The 14998-nt window shown below is 38.6% G+C and overlaps 1 protein-coding gene across 2 annotated transcripts in view; it reads left to right on the forward strand.

Moving 5' to 3' along the window:
- The first annotated feature begins 7521 nt into the window (after positions 1-7521).
- The window catches only part of LOC129732103 (acetylcholine receptor subunit alpha-like 1), a 353242-nt gene continuing 345765 nt past the window's right edge, over positions 7522-14998 (forward strand). The window contains exon 1 of one of the 2 annotated variants that reach the window (XM_055692618.1): positions 7522-8302. The gene's annotated coding sequence lies outside the window, so the exon portion shown is untranslated. Of the gene's footprint in view, positions 8303-11767; positions 11852-14998 lie in introns of those variants that run through there. The other variant, XM_055692619.1, reaches the window with a different exon arrangement.

Consider the following 14998-nt stretch of genomic DNA (forward strand, 5'->3'; position numbering starts at 1 on the left):
ATCGTACTAGATGTGGTACTCGAAAGAAGTGCGAGCAATAGGGTCTACTGCACGGAATTCCCTTTCTCTGGAATTTGGCCACTGAACCTCCTGAATCGCTGCGATTTTGACTCCCTGCCGCTGTAGTTCTCGAGCAAGACAGCCAGCTCGCGCCGGATTATTAAGAGATTGAACGTTCAAAGTACCCCATTCCCAATCGTTTACCTTAGTCTTTTTCCGTGCTCGTAGCCTAGGTCTTTGCCGATTGATCCGTTCCGTGTTTCGCTCCGGGTCAGACGCTGTTGTACGCCGCCCCAAATATGGGGACACAGCCTCGTACGATTCCCTTCCCTGTCAGCATACGAGCAAAGTTTTCACCGGGGATCGGTTACCCAGATAACCAGAAATCATATAAAAATGGCGATACAAATCGTATAAACAGCCAGTTATTATTGAAATTGTATAAAGTTCATGTTATGGGTCGTACAGTCCGTGATATGACTGTATATTGTTCTTCGTATAAATGCACAAAATAATCAGGTTTAATCGCAGTAGAGTTGTCTACAGTGCTAAGTTTTTTTTTTTATCTGTATGCCTGAAGGGCACTGGGTACTGAAATGTCACTGCGACATTCTTGCTGATTGTCTTTTGTGGCGGGCCCCGATTGCTGTGCACAAGTTACGGATTGCTCGTACTCTTGATGGAGTTCAACTGTTTTCTTGTAAACCTGTACCCCAATTAGGTACAACATAGTTGATAAAACTAATGACCTGCTTGGGATTAGAGCTCCATACTTAGTATGGAGTTAAAAGGAAACTTCCTAAGAAGTTGTTCCTAGAGGAAGCAAGAGCTCCGCAAGAGCAAAGCAAATGCTCTGAACTCTCTGGTTCAGATTTGCAGAATCGGCAGGTGTCGTTCAACACTACACCGATTTGCTTTAAATGATAAAAAGCGAGACAGTGTCCGCTAAGGAGTCCCGTGATTATCCGTAGGTCACTACAATTTAGACTAAGTAGCTTTCTGGCGGTTCCAGGGTTCGGATAGATAAACTGTTTAGCTTGTCTACAACCCTGTGCCTGTTACCATTGGGATACTATTTCTAGCCTTTCCCAAGTTAGTAGTTCGCTTTTGATAGCGGAAATGGACGTATCCAGAAACGGCTCGGGGCCAATAAGCCGCTGAGCTGATCCCTGTCTTGCTAGGTAGTCAGCGTGTTCATTACCCTCGACTCCGCAATGTGCGGGCACCCAAAACAGAAAAACTGAATTCTGTCGGGAAAGTTCCCGTAGAGCATTCCCAAACAAGTTTGGGAGCGCATTTGACGGACTGAAGTGCTAGTAGTGTTGCTTGACTCTCCGAGAATATACCGATTTTCGCATGTCTGTAGTTGCGTTGCAGACATATGTTTGCGCAGATATATATGGCATATACCTCTGCTTGAAAAACGGGGGGCCATTTTCCCAGGGAAAACATTTCCCACATACCTGGTCCGTATATACCAGATCCCGTTAGGGATCCCATTTTCGAGCCATCCGTATAAAAACTGACGATGCCAGGTGGAAGATTAGGCCCTCCATTGTTCCACATAGTGCGGTTTGTTTTAATCACTCTATATGGAATATCCATGTTGGTCCTAACGTCCATCCAGTCGGAGACTGTGCTTAATAGCGGAGTTAGTTTGAACTCCTTAAGTATACGAAGGTGGCCGATTTGGTCCCCTTCAAGTATAGTTTTCCACCTTCGCAACCTTAGAGCACCAAGTTCTGCTTCCTTTTTCACATGAAAATGTAGAGGTAGTAGGCAAAGCATAGCTTCCATGGCTGCAGTTGGAGTTGTTCGCATAGCGCTGGTAACCGAAAGACATGCAAGTCTTTGAACTTTTTTGAGTTTGGCTTGCGCAGTCACTTCGTTCACCTTAGGCCACCACACTAGGGCAGCATAGGTGATTCTTGGTCGGGCAATGGTCTTGTAAGACCAGAGTGCCAAGTCTGGTTTCAGTCCCCAGATCTTACCGAACAGAGTTCTGCAGGCCCAGATCGCTGAGATCGCTTTCTTAGCGGCACGATCCAGTTGTGCAAACCAGTTCAGTTTCTTGTCCAGAATAATTCCGAGGTATTTGACTACATTGCTGAAGCCCAGTCTAACTCCATTCAGTATTGGAGGAGTGATGGAGATCTTCCTTCGTCTGCCGAATGGAATTAGGACTGTTTTTAAGGGATTTATGTTTAGACTCTCCTGTAAACACCATGACATGGTGGTATTCAGAGCCGTTTGCATTCGGCTCGACAGAGTTGCGTCATCTTTACCTCTGACGATGAGGACGATGTCATCGGCGTATCCAATGACCTCGTAACCAAACTGTGAAAGCTTGTTGAGAAGTGCGTCGACAACTAGTCACCATAACAAGGGCGAGAGAACTCCTCCTTGCGGGCATCCCTTGATAACTGACATTGTTACAGACGAATCTCCCAAGGTTGCTGTGATCACTCTGCTAGAGAGCATTGCGTGCATCCAGTTCCTTGAAGTGTGGTCGATTCCCTTATGAGAGAGAGCCGTATCAATTGATGCAAAGGACGTGTTATCGAAGGCCCCTTCAATATCAAGAAAGGCACATAGCGCCGTCCCCTGATAACTTATGGACTTTTCAATCAACGTCACTAAGCTGTGAAGAGCAGTTTCTGTTGACTTGCCGCTTTGATAGGCATGTTGGTTCCTATTCAGCGGGGAGTTCTTAAGAAACTCATCACGGATATATTTATCCATTATTTTCTCCATCAACTTGAGAAGTCAGACTTATGGGTCTGAAAGTTTTAGGTAGGGTTTTGTCCTTTCTTCCATCTTTGGGGATAAACATTACGTTCACCTTCAGCCAGTTATCTGGAATATGGTCCAGGTTAAAGCTGGCTCTGAAGAGGTTGATGAGTTCGGACATGATAACTGCGACCGATTTTTGTAGAAAGACGGGTAGTATGCCGTCTGGACCTGGAGACTTCATAGGGTCGAATGAGCTTAGAGCCCAACCTATTGAAGCTTCCGTGAACAGTCGACGGGCCAGCAGGATGGACTCCCGAGACGCCATATGTCTCGAATTGTCCTGCCGTGACCCATCACTATTCAGTTCTTCGGTCTCTGTCGATCCAGGAAAGTGGGTGTTCATAAGAACCTCCAGCGTTTCCTTGGTAGTGACAGTGAGGCATCCATCTTCTTTCCTCACTTTTCCTAAGCCGTTAGTATGGTCTTTGGACATCGCCTTTTGGAGCCGCGTAGCTTCCGGCAGAGTTTGGATTCTTTCACAGAAACTAACTCTGCATTTACGTTTAGCCTTGCGTAGCTCGGCGTTGTACTTAGTGAGGGACGCCCTGTAGACGTCCCAGTTAGACGTGACTTTTGCCCTGATTAACAACCGCCTAGTTTCCCAACAAAGGTCACAAAGTTGATCATTCCACCAGGGTACGTCACGGCATACTGACCGCTGTGTTAGTGGACAGTTTGCGTCGAAAGCATCCATGATTCTGTTTTGTAGATCATTTGCTGCCGAATTCAGGTCAACTGAATTTCGAATGTTGCTGTAACTGAAAGTTCGTGAATCGATCAGGTGTTCCTTGAAGGATTCCCAATCTGTGTTCTTAGGATTTCTGAACAGCTCTCTTTTCAGAGGGTTAGCCTCTATATTAAAAACAATGTGTCTGTGGTCCGACAAACTAGGTTCATCGGAGACATGCCAATTTTTAATCCTTTCAAAAATAGAGGCGCTACACTGAGTGAGATCAAGGACCTCCTGTCTGATAGCGCTGATAAACGTGGGGTTATTCCCTACATTACATACATTGACATCGTTAGAAGTAAGGTATTCAAGTAGGTACTCACCCCTAGTGTTGGTGTCCGAGCTGCCTTAGCTTAATTGCAGTGCATAATTGTAGAATTTCTTATTTGTGTGATCCACGTTGACATTGATAATCTTTGGAAACTCCTATAATAATGGTAAGAGGATTGCATAATGAATTTTATACAATTTACTTTCTCGTGACAGTACAATAATAGACGATTTTACTATTACGAAACATAAAATCGTTGAGTAGTAAAGAATGATACCATTTCTATGTCAAATTTAATCCGAAATAATTTTTCCTTTTCAGCAACTCTGGTATTTAAAATCTAGTTCCTAAAAGATTTAAAGAATTGAGTATCAAACATGAACGTAGTTTTGACTAAAAGAAAAATCATCAAAAGAAAAAAAAATAGCACATACAGTTGGGTTTTACAAAAACATGGGTAACGCCTTGAAAGATTTTCTTATGTTTGTTGATTGCAGTTGGTCGGTGTCGGTGTTAAGTCAGACAGGACACGGTGACATTTTGGTTATTTCGAGAAAAACGAGTTTGAAATTTACTATTCTGTGAATTTTGAAGATTTCCATTCCATGACTAGGTAAAGTTGGTCCACTCTGACTGAACAAAAGAATGATATGTAATAAGTTGGTTCATTGTGACTGATCAATTGAAAAAATATTCATAGCCAATCAATCGAACAGTTAAAAAGTTTAAAAATTTTATTTTTTGCTTATTCAGCACCAAAAATAATACAAGTTATATAAAATGTAATTGAACAAACTCAATGAATGTTTTCGCAACCATCCTCTCTCACTATATTGAATGTCTGAATACTATAAAGTGTTATATATAGTCAGCGTAGCGATAGCAAAATTCGTCAAAAAATACATTCAAGTACATTACTGGGTGTAAAACATACATGATTCCGATGAATGATGAAAAAAAGTATCCTCTAATAAAGAGAAATCCAAAATTCGCTTGAATATTTGTCTATTTGCTGCTTTTTGCCAACATGTGACTGGGTTTTAGTTGCCAATAACCTAACACTTGGTTCGTTCGGACTGCACACTGTGATTGCTTTTCTTTGATCATTCAGAAAAAAAAGCCATAAGTTTTGTTATTTGAGAGGAGAATCAACTCTGGTTGTTGTGTGATGTAGCCTAAGTAAATCTTGATTCAATGCTATCATTAACTCGTTTTTTCCAATTTTGCGACTTGGTTCAGTCTGACTTAACACCGACCAATCGCTCGAACCGTGTATGAGGCAATATTGAGTTACATATTGACATCAGAGTCTAGATAGATTAGGGTTTGAAGACAATAAGTGACATTATACAGTGACATGCGTTCGTTTAGACGCACCATGTTTTACATAGGTTTTTCTTTTCAAAACTAATTGAATTTTGAATGTCATCACTGATTTTTATTCGTTATCATAAACTAAAACAAAAAGCATCATTTCTTAAAAAAAAAAGTGCACTTGATAGAATGAAAAATGCGAAAAATTGAAAACAAGCTGATGCATTCGTTCAGACGCACCTCAAGTCAACGTAGTAAAAGCTCAAATTTTCTGAGTCAATCAGTTGGCTAATACTTTGTAGCTCCTCCCTTATTCTTATTCAAATACTCTTTTGGACATTGAATTGACAAAGTTATGGAGAGTATTTACAGAGATTTGTTGCCAGCATGAACGTATGCATGATTTAAGGTCATTTACTGTGTTGAACTGGTGCCCATTGGCGTAAACTCTTGCAGCCAATATACCTCAGAAATTCTCGATCGGGTTGCAATGTGGACTACATGCTGGCCAATCAAGTGCGTTGATGTCTTTTTCAGAAAATCAGGTCTTGATTTGTTGAAAAACATGAATAGAAGCGTCGTCTTGCTGGTATACAACAGGTTCATCCAAACCAAAACGTCTTCCAGAAGCTCACAGTAGTAGCTGGAATTCATTTTTGGTGGTGATCCAGTAGACAGGAAGCTTTTCGCCATAAGAAAAACCCCCCTATACCATAACCGTTCATCCTCCAAAATTAAATTTACCGGTTTCTACGGTTAAGGGCGTTCAACAATACTAGATAAAATTCGTTGACACGCAGCATCGTAAAATGACTCTGAGGATAGAGAATAGGAGCAGTGATCGGAACATTGGGGGTTTGAGGCTGAACACAGGCCTAGTAAAATATAATAAAGAAAAATGCCGCATTCAACCCCAATCTATTAAATAAAAATCAGTTGGCGTTTCACTTGAAATAGAATCAACGGATTTGAATGATTCCTTCTGTGTTTGTTTTGTTCTGAACTTCGACGAGTTAATAAGTCATGAAAATAACAATTATCAACTGATAAAGTTAAAAAAAAATAAAATCTTTTTTCGCCTTTTCCCGCCATTTACTCCAAGAACAACGTCATTAGATTTAGGAGTAATTTCGGATACTTTTACACATTTATCAATTTTATATTATTATGGCCAAAACTGGTGCTATGGCCAAAGCCGGTTCTTCTACCCTACTTTGCTAGTTTAAGATTTTGCACATTTGATAGTAAGTTAGTCGCATATGCAATAATTACAGCCTAAAGCTTTACCAGTATTCATCATAGAAATACTGAGTAGCCAAACCGTATTAATTTGGAGTCCTCTCTGCACTGATTAAGAGAATCTCGCAAACAATTGTTTTGAGGCATAGATTTTGTTTAATGCAACGTAACTAAGGATAATGATGCTTCAAATGGTTTCATGTGACTCATAAGTTTGCGAAGTTTAAACTTACAATTGTGTTGACCAAAAATAGGGTGATTGCACGTAGCGTGAAATGTAAATAATTTATCGAACATTGTTGTGCGGTACGCACATTATTCCGAGATTACAATACATTCGCTCCCACTGTGCCTGCTGATGTTTCAACGGGTAAAATGTCATTCCAGCGAATCGGCAGCAAAACGTAGAAGCATCGAATTTTACCACGAGACCAGATAAAAATTGATCGCACTTGAGCGTCTGGTACGCTCCGCGGTTGGTTTTTTGTTTGTCGGGGCAAGTAATAGCGGGACTGTGGTGTACAATCGCCTTCTTGTGCGTTATAGTGCCTGGGTTGGCTGTGTTGCGCCAGACGTTTGTCGCTGGCCTAGCCCCAGCTCATTCTCAAAACGAAAGGACCTCGCCAAAGCACGCACACAGTCCATTTTTCCCTGCTGCCGCTGCTAGTGATTTCTTATCGGTGAGAGCGTGAGGGCTCTGCTGACACGAACGGGGTGAACTTTTATACGGGAGAGTACTTTCACGAATTCTAGAGAGCACTCGATAGGGAGTGTGCATTTTTTTCCCTCGGAAGCTGTGAACGCTACGGGCTAGTACTATGAATCATGAAATGTTGACTCGAAAGGGATGATTTTTGTTTCGGAAGTTTGCTATCGTCAGAATGTTTGATGAAACTTGATAAATTGTACTCGATCGTTGGTCTAGTATAGTTTTGTTATGTTCCATTATTTGCGTTTTTCGGAAAATATTACAATTTTCTCAGACACACCTGTACAGCAGTCCACAAGGGGACACTCCCTTTACTGTGTCTGCAAGGAAAAAGAGCGTGAGAGCGGCGGTCTGCATCCAACATTTTGCAAGTCCATGGGTGCGCGTGAATGTACTGCAGACCTGCGCAGTTGCGCGGCTACTGATCTTTTCTCAGCCATCTCCAGTTGCCTTTGAGCCCGCGGATTGATGAAATCGCTCGACTGTTTGTTACGATTGCGATTTGTTGTCATATTAGATAATTTTTGTTAAAATTATTATAATTAACCTAGCTCAATAAGGTAATTGATTCGGTATCGGAAAGCAGTGATCGGCATGCCGAAAGCTGAGCGGATGCAGCCCGAAGAAACCTCCCTTGCCGAACGTGGTTTGTGAAGACCAAAGTGAAGAAGGAAAAAAACGGAACCTGTACGTGTGTCTCTGCGGTGTGAGCCCCGTGCTCTGAAGTGTATGGCAATGTTTAGGCAGTGCTGCTGACGAATACTGTTTCATCTAACCCGAAAAACTCGAGCCACACCGCAACCGATGGCAAATTTCAGCAAAATTCGTCCCAGAAGCTAGAGGCGCGTGATTGTTGGTTTTGTTTGATAAACGTGCAGAAATTGGGGGTAGCCAGTGAGTAGCGAAGATAACGAAAAATTGGGGCGATCCCCTCGAGTCACAAAAGAATAGTTTGCGAAATGCACGATTGCAATTGGAAAACGAGCTCGAAATGATGTGGTCAAAAAGAAAGTTTACGGAAACCTAGCATTACATGGATTACAAAACAGTGCTTGATGCGGTGAAAGGAATGCCTCCAATTCATCAAGTACAAAAGGCAGAGTCAATATAGTGCTGGAGGCGAAAGTGTTCGAAGAAAAAAGTAAAGAAGTGCTGGAAGAAGCCGTTAGGAAGCTGTTGGTCGCTGTCCGAAATCAGAGAAAAACAAAAAAATAGAAACATACTAATGCGGTTTGGATATAAAAAGGTGAATCTCACAACTGTGGGTCATATCAACATATGGATTGTTGAGCAGGATAAATGCTTAGAGAAGAAGATGTAGTAGTAGCAACTAGCAGATAGCAACTCCCAAATATTGCTACCGTACATTATTCATTCGTTCATTACCTGTAGCATCCTGGGTGACTGACGCAGTCCTGACTTTCTACGTGATCCCTAGCACAACGTTCACCAGTCGGAAATCATTCAGCATTCTAACCATGTAGCACTAGAACACCCAGAGGCAGGTAGAAGAAAAACATTTCTGTGCAAGTTCTTTTTCGGTCGGCAGCAGATTAAGGCGTGCTTCAATACGTTGCTAGGGCAGAAGGAAAGGTTCCGAAATAACAACAGGAAAAGCGAACCGAATTATTGTCTGCTTTCCAATCTGTCGATGGGTGGTTGTGCGGGTGGGGTGAAAATGATTTGTTCTTCTATGGCCAGCGGAGGTTTGATTCGTCACTCACCGTCTTCTCGATGCGAGTTTGCTTGTATTGTTGCCGTTCAAAGTTTTAAATTTTATTATTGCAGTTGGGATTTTTTTTTGCAATTTTCGAAGTTTTCAATTCCTCGTACTGTTTGAGAGAAAACACGAGGGAATAAAATCAAAATAGTATTGTACGATGAATACAAACTAAATTATTCTGGTTCAATTGGCAAGAATCTGTTGAGATAACGTTTAGTCAGCAGCACTGTTGATGACGTTAGCAATGCTGCAAAATTCTTCCGTCGTGGGGGTGCTAACGATGTTTGTTCGCTTTAAAATTCCTTCGTGATACAAACAGTGAATGTTGTTCTATTGGTGAAGAATGACTTTAGCAGCGATGTAAAACAGTGCATTGAGACATCGCCTGCAGAAACGACAAAGATAGGAGGAAATTATTTTCATAGCGTAGAAAGGGCGTGATTAGCCAGGAAGACACGAGAGCAGGTTATGTGCAATGGCAGTAATTTGATGTACAATTAAAATGTGGCTGGAAAGTTACCGTGTTGAGCAGCTTTTTTACTGCTAAACGATAAGAAGTATCTGGTTTCATTTCTGCTTATATACATTTCTTTTAGTATTTAAACCTATTCCTTGCTAGTGATGATGTGTGAACTGAATTTGATCTTTTTATACAAACAGTAAAAATTGAACCATTTATTTATTAACCCTCTAGCTCCAATAAATACTAAAAGAGTGTTTATAATGATTCATGGTGGTTTTACTGAAACCCGTCTAGAAATTAACTTGTGCACTAGAGGGTTAAGAACAATTTGAGAAAAAATTGATCTTCCGTTTGAAATACAGTTGGTATTAACATCAAGAATCATGAAAATCGTGGATGTGTGAATGAATTGAAAAAAAAAAAATCTTTCTATAACATTAGAGACAGAATTCTATTCCAATCTAAAGTTTTATAAAAAACAGTCGCAATAAAAGCGTGTGCAAATAATGAAATTTTGAAAACTGTCGCAGATGGTATTAAAAAAATTGTTGTTGGCAATTTAACACCGCTGCTGAAGTTTCGTTCTTACCTATATCATGATAATAAATCTATTCTAATTGAAAATTATTTTGGAACTATAAAATACGCTTTTCAAATGTGATAAAGTGTATTGAAGTTAAGTTTTTCATAGCTTTCATAAATCCAGGCAATAAAGTGAATATATTTTTTATAAAGTAGTGTATTAAATTATGAAAAACTCAGGAGCAACCAAATTTTTTCAATGCAATGTTGTTAAAATCCGACGTTGTATATATGTTGTGTTCTACGGGCATGTAGGTCAGGAACTGAACATAGCCAAACAGTGAGAAGAATGCTCTAATATCGAATACCACAGAGTTCTATAATTTGAAATAACCAATTCAAAATAAATTTCTTAAATCATATGGGAACACTAAAATGTTATGATAATTCCCGCGGATGCAGGCGGACTCGATTATCCGGGGGCACGATTATTCGGAGGCTCGATTATTCAGGGTTCTATTATCCGGAGTAATCTCTTTTCTTCAATTTCGAATTTTGTACATATTTGTGACATTTGCTTTTTTGTCTATTGTATCCAAAAAAGTCAAATTTTATGGAGTACGCATATTTAACGAGTACAATATTCTTTTTATCGATAAGCTGGCTGTTCTCGATGAGAAAAAATAATCATTTGTCTTTTCATATTTGGATTTATCTTTTAACTGATTACATTTTTGCTTATACCTATGTTTACTTAACTACTTACTTTCATTTATTTATTTATTCATTCGTTTTAATCTGTTATAAACATGTGTACATTAGGTTATAACTCTTCAAAATATTACCGAAAGACTTCTAGTTGGTTATTACACCTCCATCTATGAACTTTTTAACTCAACTCCAAATGCCGAAATTGGTTATATCAAAATTTTTAATTGTTCGATGCCGACAACACGATTATTTTAACCTACTTACAACAACTATGAACATGGCTAGTTGGCTCAGCTTTATTGCAGATGCGCTCCTTCATAGTATTAAATGTTTTTATTTTAATTTAATTTAATTTTATTTGTCGTTATAAATATATAAGCAGATTATTTATAAGCAGACCATATTGTTTGCAATTCGTTCTTAACCCTCTAGTGCAGCGGTTCTCAACCTGGGGTACGCGAAAATAAAACCAGTAATGGCGAACAAAGCAATTTTCCTTTATTATATTTCATTCGTTTTACAATATTGCTCTTAAAACAGGACTGTAGCAATTAAACAAACCATAGTTTAATTTGAAACTTGAACTAGACCCTTACAACATAATCTACCATTACTACAATATCGCCAAGGGGTACGCGGACAAAAAAAGTTTAAGAAACGCTGCTGTAGTGCCCAAATTAGTTTTTAGACGGACTTCGAAAAAATCACTATGAAGCTTTATAAACATTCTTTGAGTTCTTATTGAAGCTTTTTAAAGGTTCAACTGATGACCGTCTAAAGGCGGCACTGGGCACTAGAGGGTTAACTGGCTAATCTTGAAAAAAAAAAATTCGTAAGTCTAGTTTTATTCATTGTTACATCGATTAATCCACCATATTTGTTATAACATAACATCATTCTATTGAGAAGTTCATTTTTGCCATATTTTGTTCTTTGATTACTGATATAAAACAAATTCCTATTTCTTAGAGAACGAGGGGGAGGAAGTTCAAATTCGTTAGAATTTCTGGGCGATTTTTTTTAAGTCCATCTAGATTTATTAACATGCAACGTGCCTCATAGGAAGGTGAAGGTAGAATGGTCCAACCTAGCTTTCGTAAAGCATACAATAAAAATTGCTTGAAAATTATCAATTTTACGTTGAAATAGCTCAAGGTCTTTACATATTTCAAGAAACATTCTCATGTCGTCTGCGTATATCAAAACATTCAATTTGCTTAATTCTCTAGTGCCCAAATTTTTGATTTTGATGAAAAAACTTTAAAACGCTCATTTTATGGTCAGATTCATGAAAAAAAAAAATCAATTCAAATAGTTCATAAATAATGTGGGTATTTGTGGAAATTTGAAACCCGCCAAATGACGGGGTTGGGCAGGTAAGCGAAATGAAGAATTGCGAAATAAATTTTTTTTATAGACTTTTGTTTTCTTAGGCAAAATGTTCTTTGTGAAACTATAACTTACAAAAAGTTACATGAGATATTTTTGGTGTTGCTGAGCATCTTGTACCTTTGTTAATGTAGATCTCTTGAATATTTTTTTATATTAACTTGTTGATTGCGAACTTCTTTTGCAGTTTTGTGACGAAATGTGACAAGGGGAAGGATGGGCTTGACCAGGCTACGTAGCAAATATGAAACTAAGAAAAATAAATTGGATTTCTTTTAATTGTTCTTTTTTATTATTGTTCCGTCTGTTTAGGATAATTTTTATTACTATTTATTACTTACTTCATTACTTTCTTGTCTTTTCTTGTTTATTTATGATACAAGGTATGTTTTTGATAATGAAATTTGCAAAAGAAATGGTCAGGGGGGAGGGGGATGGGAGTTATAAAGCTACGTAATTATCTAGAGGGGGGTTCTGACTTTGTGACGAAATGCTACGAGGGGGAGGGGGAGGGTCATTGACGGATTTCGTTATTCGGTAAATATTTATTAGTTTTTTTAACTTCTACAATAAATTAACTTTTATACCAAAAACTGCAATGTTCCATCTACAAACTAATAATTTTTTTTGTTTGTTTCTACCAATAAATGAAAGAATACCAGTGGCTTCAATTTAACCGTCGTATGACGGGCTTGGGAACTAGAGGGTTGCAAAGTTGCATATTCAATTTTAAGGTGCTTTTTCGCCGCGTGCCGATAGCTCGCTCCATAAGTACAATTTTGAGAAACAATGTATGACAAACTTGTAGTCCCTAAGTAGTACTAGTTTTTCGAATAGTGCAATGCTGTAACTCTTATACCTGAAGTGTGAGAGCCCATATTCAGTGCAATATTCAGCCAATTTTTATATTCACCGCGAATATTGGCTGAATATCCCACTGAGTATTGACTCTCACACTTTAGGCGTAAGAGTTAGAGCACTGCTTTCTTCGACAAACTTGTAGCATTACTCATGGACTGCAAGTTTGTCGTACATCATATTTCAAAACTGTACATGTGGAACGAGTTATCGGCACGGGGCCAATTGAATGGAATTGACACCCCAAAATTGAATATGCAACCTTGGAGGGTTGAAATATGTTCTACATCGTTTACAAATAAGATAAATAGCAGTGGACCTAGATGAGAACCTTGTGGCACACCGGATGTTACGTTTTCTACTGATGATAAGCTACTTTTATTATTATTATTTTATTATTATTTTGTGTGATCTATAAGTCAGGTTTGAATGAATCCATTTCAAAGACCTCGCCATGTCACTATTCAAAGTAAGTGATATGAATATCAAAATTCGTGCTTGTGCCCTTCCATTTTACGCCTACTATTCCGAGCCTCGCTGTCTCCGGCTAGTATTATCGCCAATTACAATTCCCTGGAGGGGTTTCAATTGAATGACCATCTGATCAGTTTTATTGTGACTCTCTCAAATCCCTCTTAATTTTGACAAGAGGTATTAGTCGAGTTTTGTAGAATTCTCTGTAAAGGATGGGTTAATGGGGAGACTGAGAATAAACCCATGCTTAAAAGTCCGTTGACATCGCACGGCCCTGATTCTACTAAAATTCGAACCCGCTTGTCAATGCGGACTCTGTAACTTTGCGAAGCTCCCCAGTTGTGCTTGTTACTTAGAAACCGATTTGAGAAGTAGTCGTGGTAACTAGGGTTTGCAATAATCCCGGGAATCGATTTCCCGGGAAACGGGAATGAAAAATCGTATTTCCCGGGAATTCCCGGGAACCGAGAACGGACAAATATTTTAGCAAAATGAGATTTTAAATGAAGTTCATCAGTAAAAGGTAACAAAAAATTAAAAAAAATCTCATTCTCAATTCGCATGAAAAACAAAAAAACAAATGAAATACAAAACATATTCAAGTTAACATCAAAAATTCGTGATCGATTTTTGTAGCATATATTTGCAGAAGAGGTGAATTAAGGATTTTCATGTCGTCAAACAATCGGTTCAGAACCGCTGACAGTTTCCCGTTATGCTCAAAAATGTTATTTCCTTCTGTAAAACTTTGCTCAAGTCAGCTGAATCACCGCTTATGTTCGATTTCTAGAATTAAAAACCTGAGTTAATCCACCTAGTGGTGCAGAAACCTTTGTTATATTAACTATTACTTTATACATATTGGGCCTCGTAAAAAAAAAAACCGCGTATAAAAAAACCGCGTAAAAAACCTGACTGTACCAACGTAAGCCCAATTTCAATAGTGAATGAAATGAATTTAAAAGATAGTTTTCAGAACGTTAACCAAAGACGATAATTGAATTAAAGCTTGACGTGGTTTTCGCAAATAATATGAATGTTATCACTGGAGTACATGAGTCTTATTTTTTGGATCACAAACCAATTTTTAAATGCTGGCTAGAGATAATTAATTTTTTTTGAGATAATCGAACGTGGGGAAACAGTAATAGATGCTGACTTCACACTAGAACAGCAAGCATGTATGTTAATTTAATGCGGTTCTACTTATTCGCTTTATTTTCAGAAATCGCAGGACCTGGATTTATGAATCAGCATCAAGTTTTTTTTACGAATTGAAGCAAGCTTCTACAAACCTGCTCTCGAAATATAGTTCAGAATTATACAGGAAAAAAATATAGCTATTGATGAACGGGTGGCACTGACACATTCGTACGTAAATAGGTCTATACATCTTTGGTAAAGCTTTTCAAAATATCCGCATCGCTAATTGTTTTACATTTGCACACTGTGGGATCAGATTTTACTACAATGCTTGGCTCCCGAAAGCTGTAAATGTTTCTTACTCTTCGCAAATCTAGGTTCAACGTACAGTTTAGTATATATTTTATAAGAAGTGAGGACGGAAGCTTCAGAAGCGAGAAAAGGGGCTTAGTAAGCATTGCAGTTTCTTCTGAAATCTGGTTCAAATTTTCAAGAAAAAGCTGAAGGGTAGTTTATTTACACCAGTTAAGACGAACTACGAAGAGTGAAAAGATTATGAAAAGTTGTCGATGATTGTTGATTTCCTTTGAGAAATAAATAGCGATACGAAAAGAGAGGGATAGAAAAGAAGAAAGAGCAGTGAGAGAGTAAAATTATCC

This window comes from Wyeomyia smithii, chromosome 3 (assembly GCF_029784165.1).
Source record: "Wyeomyia smithii strain HCP4-BCI-WySm-NY-G18 chromosome 3, ASM2978416v1, whole genome shotgun sequence".
NCBI lineage: Eukaryota > Metazoa > Arthropoda > Insecta > Diptera > Culicidae > Wyeomyia > Wyeomyia smithii.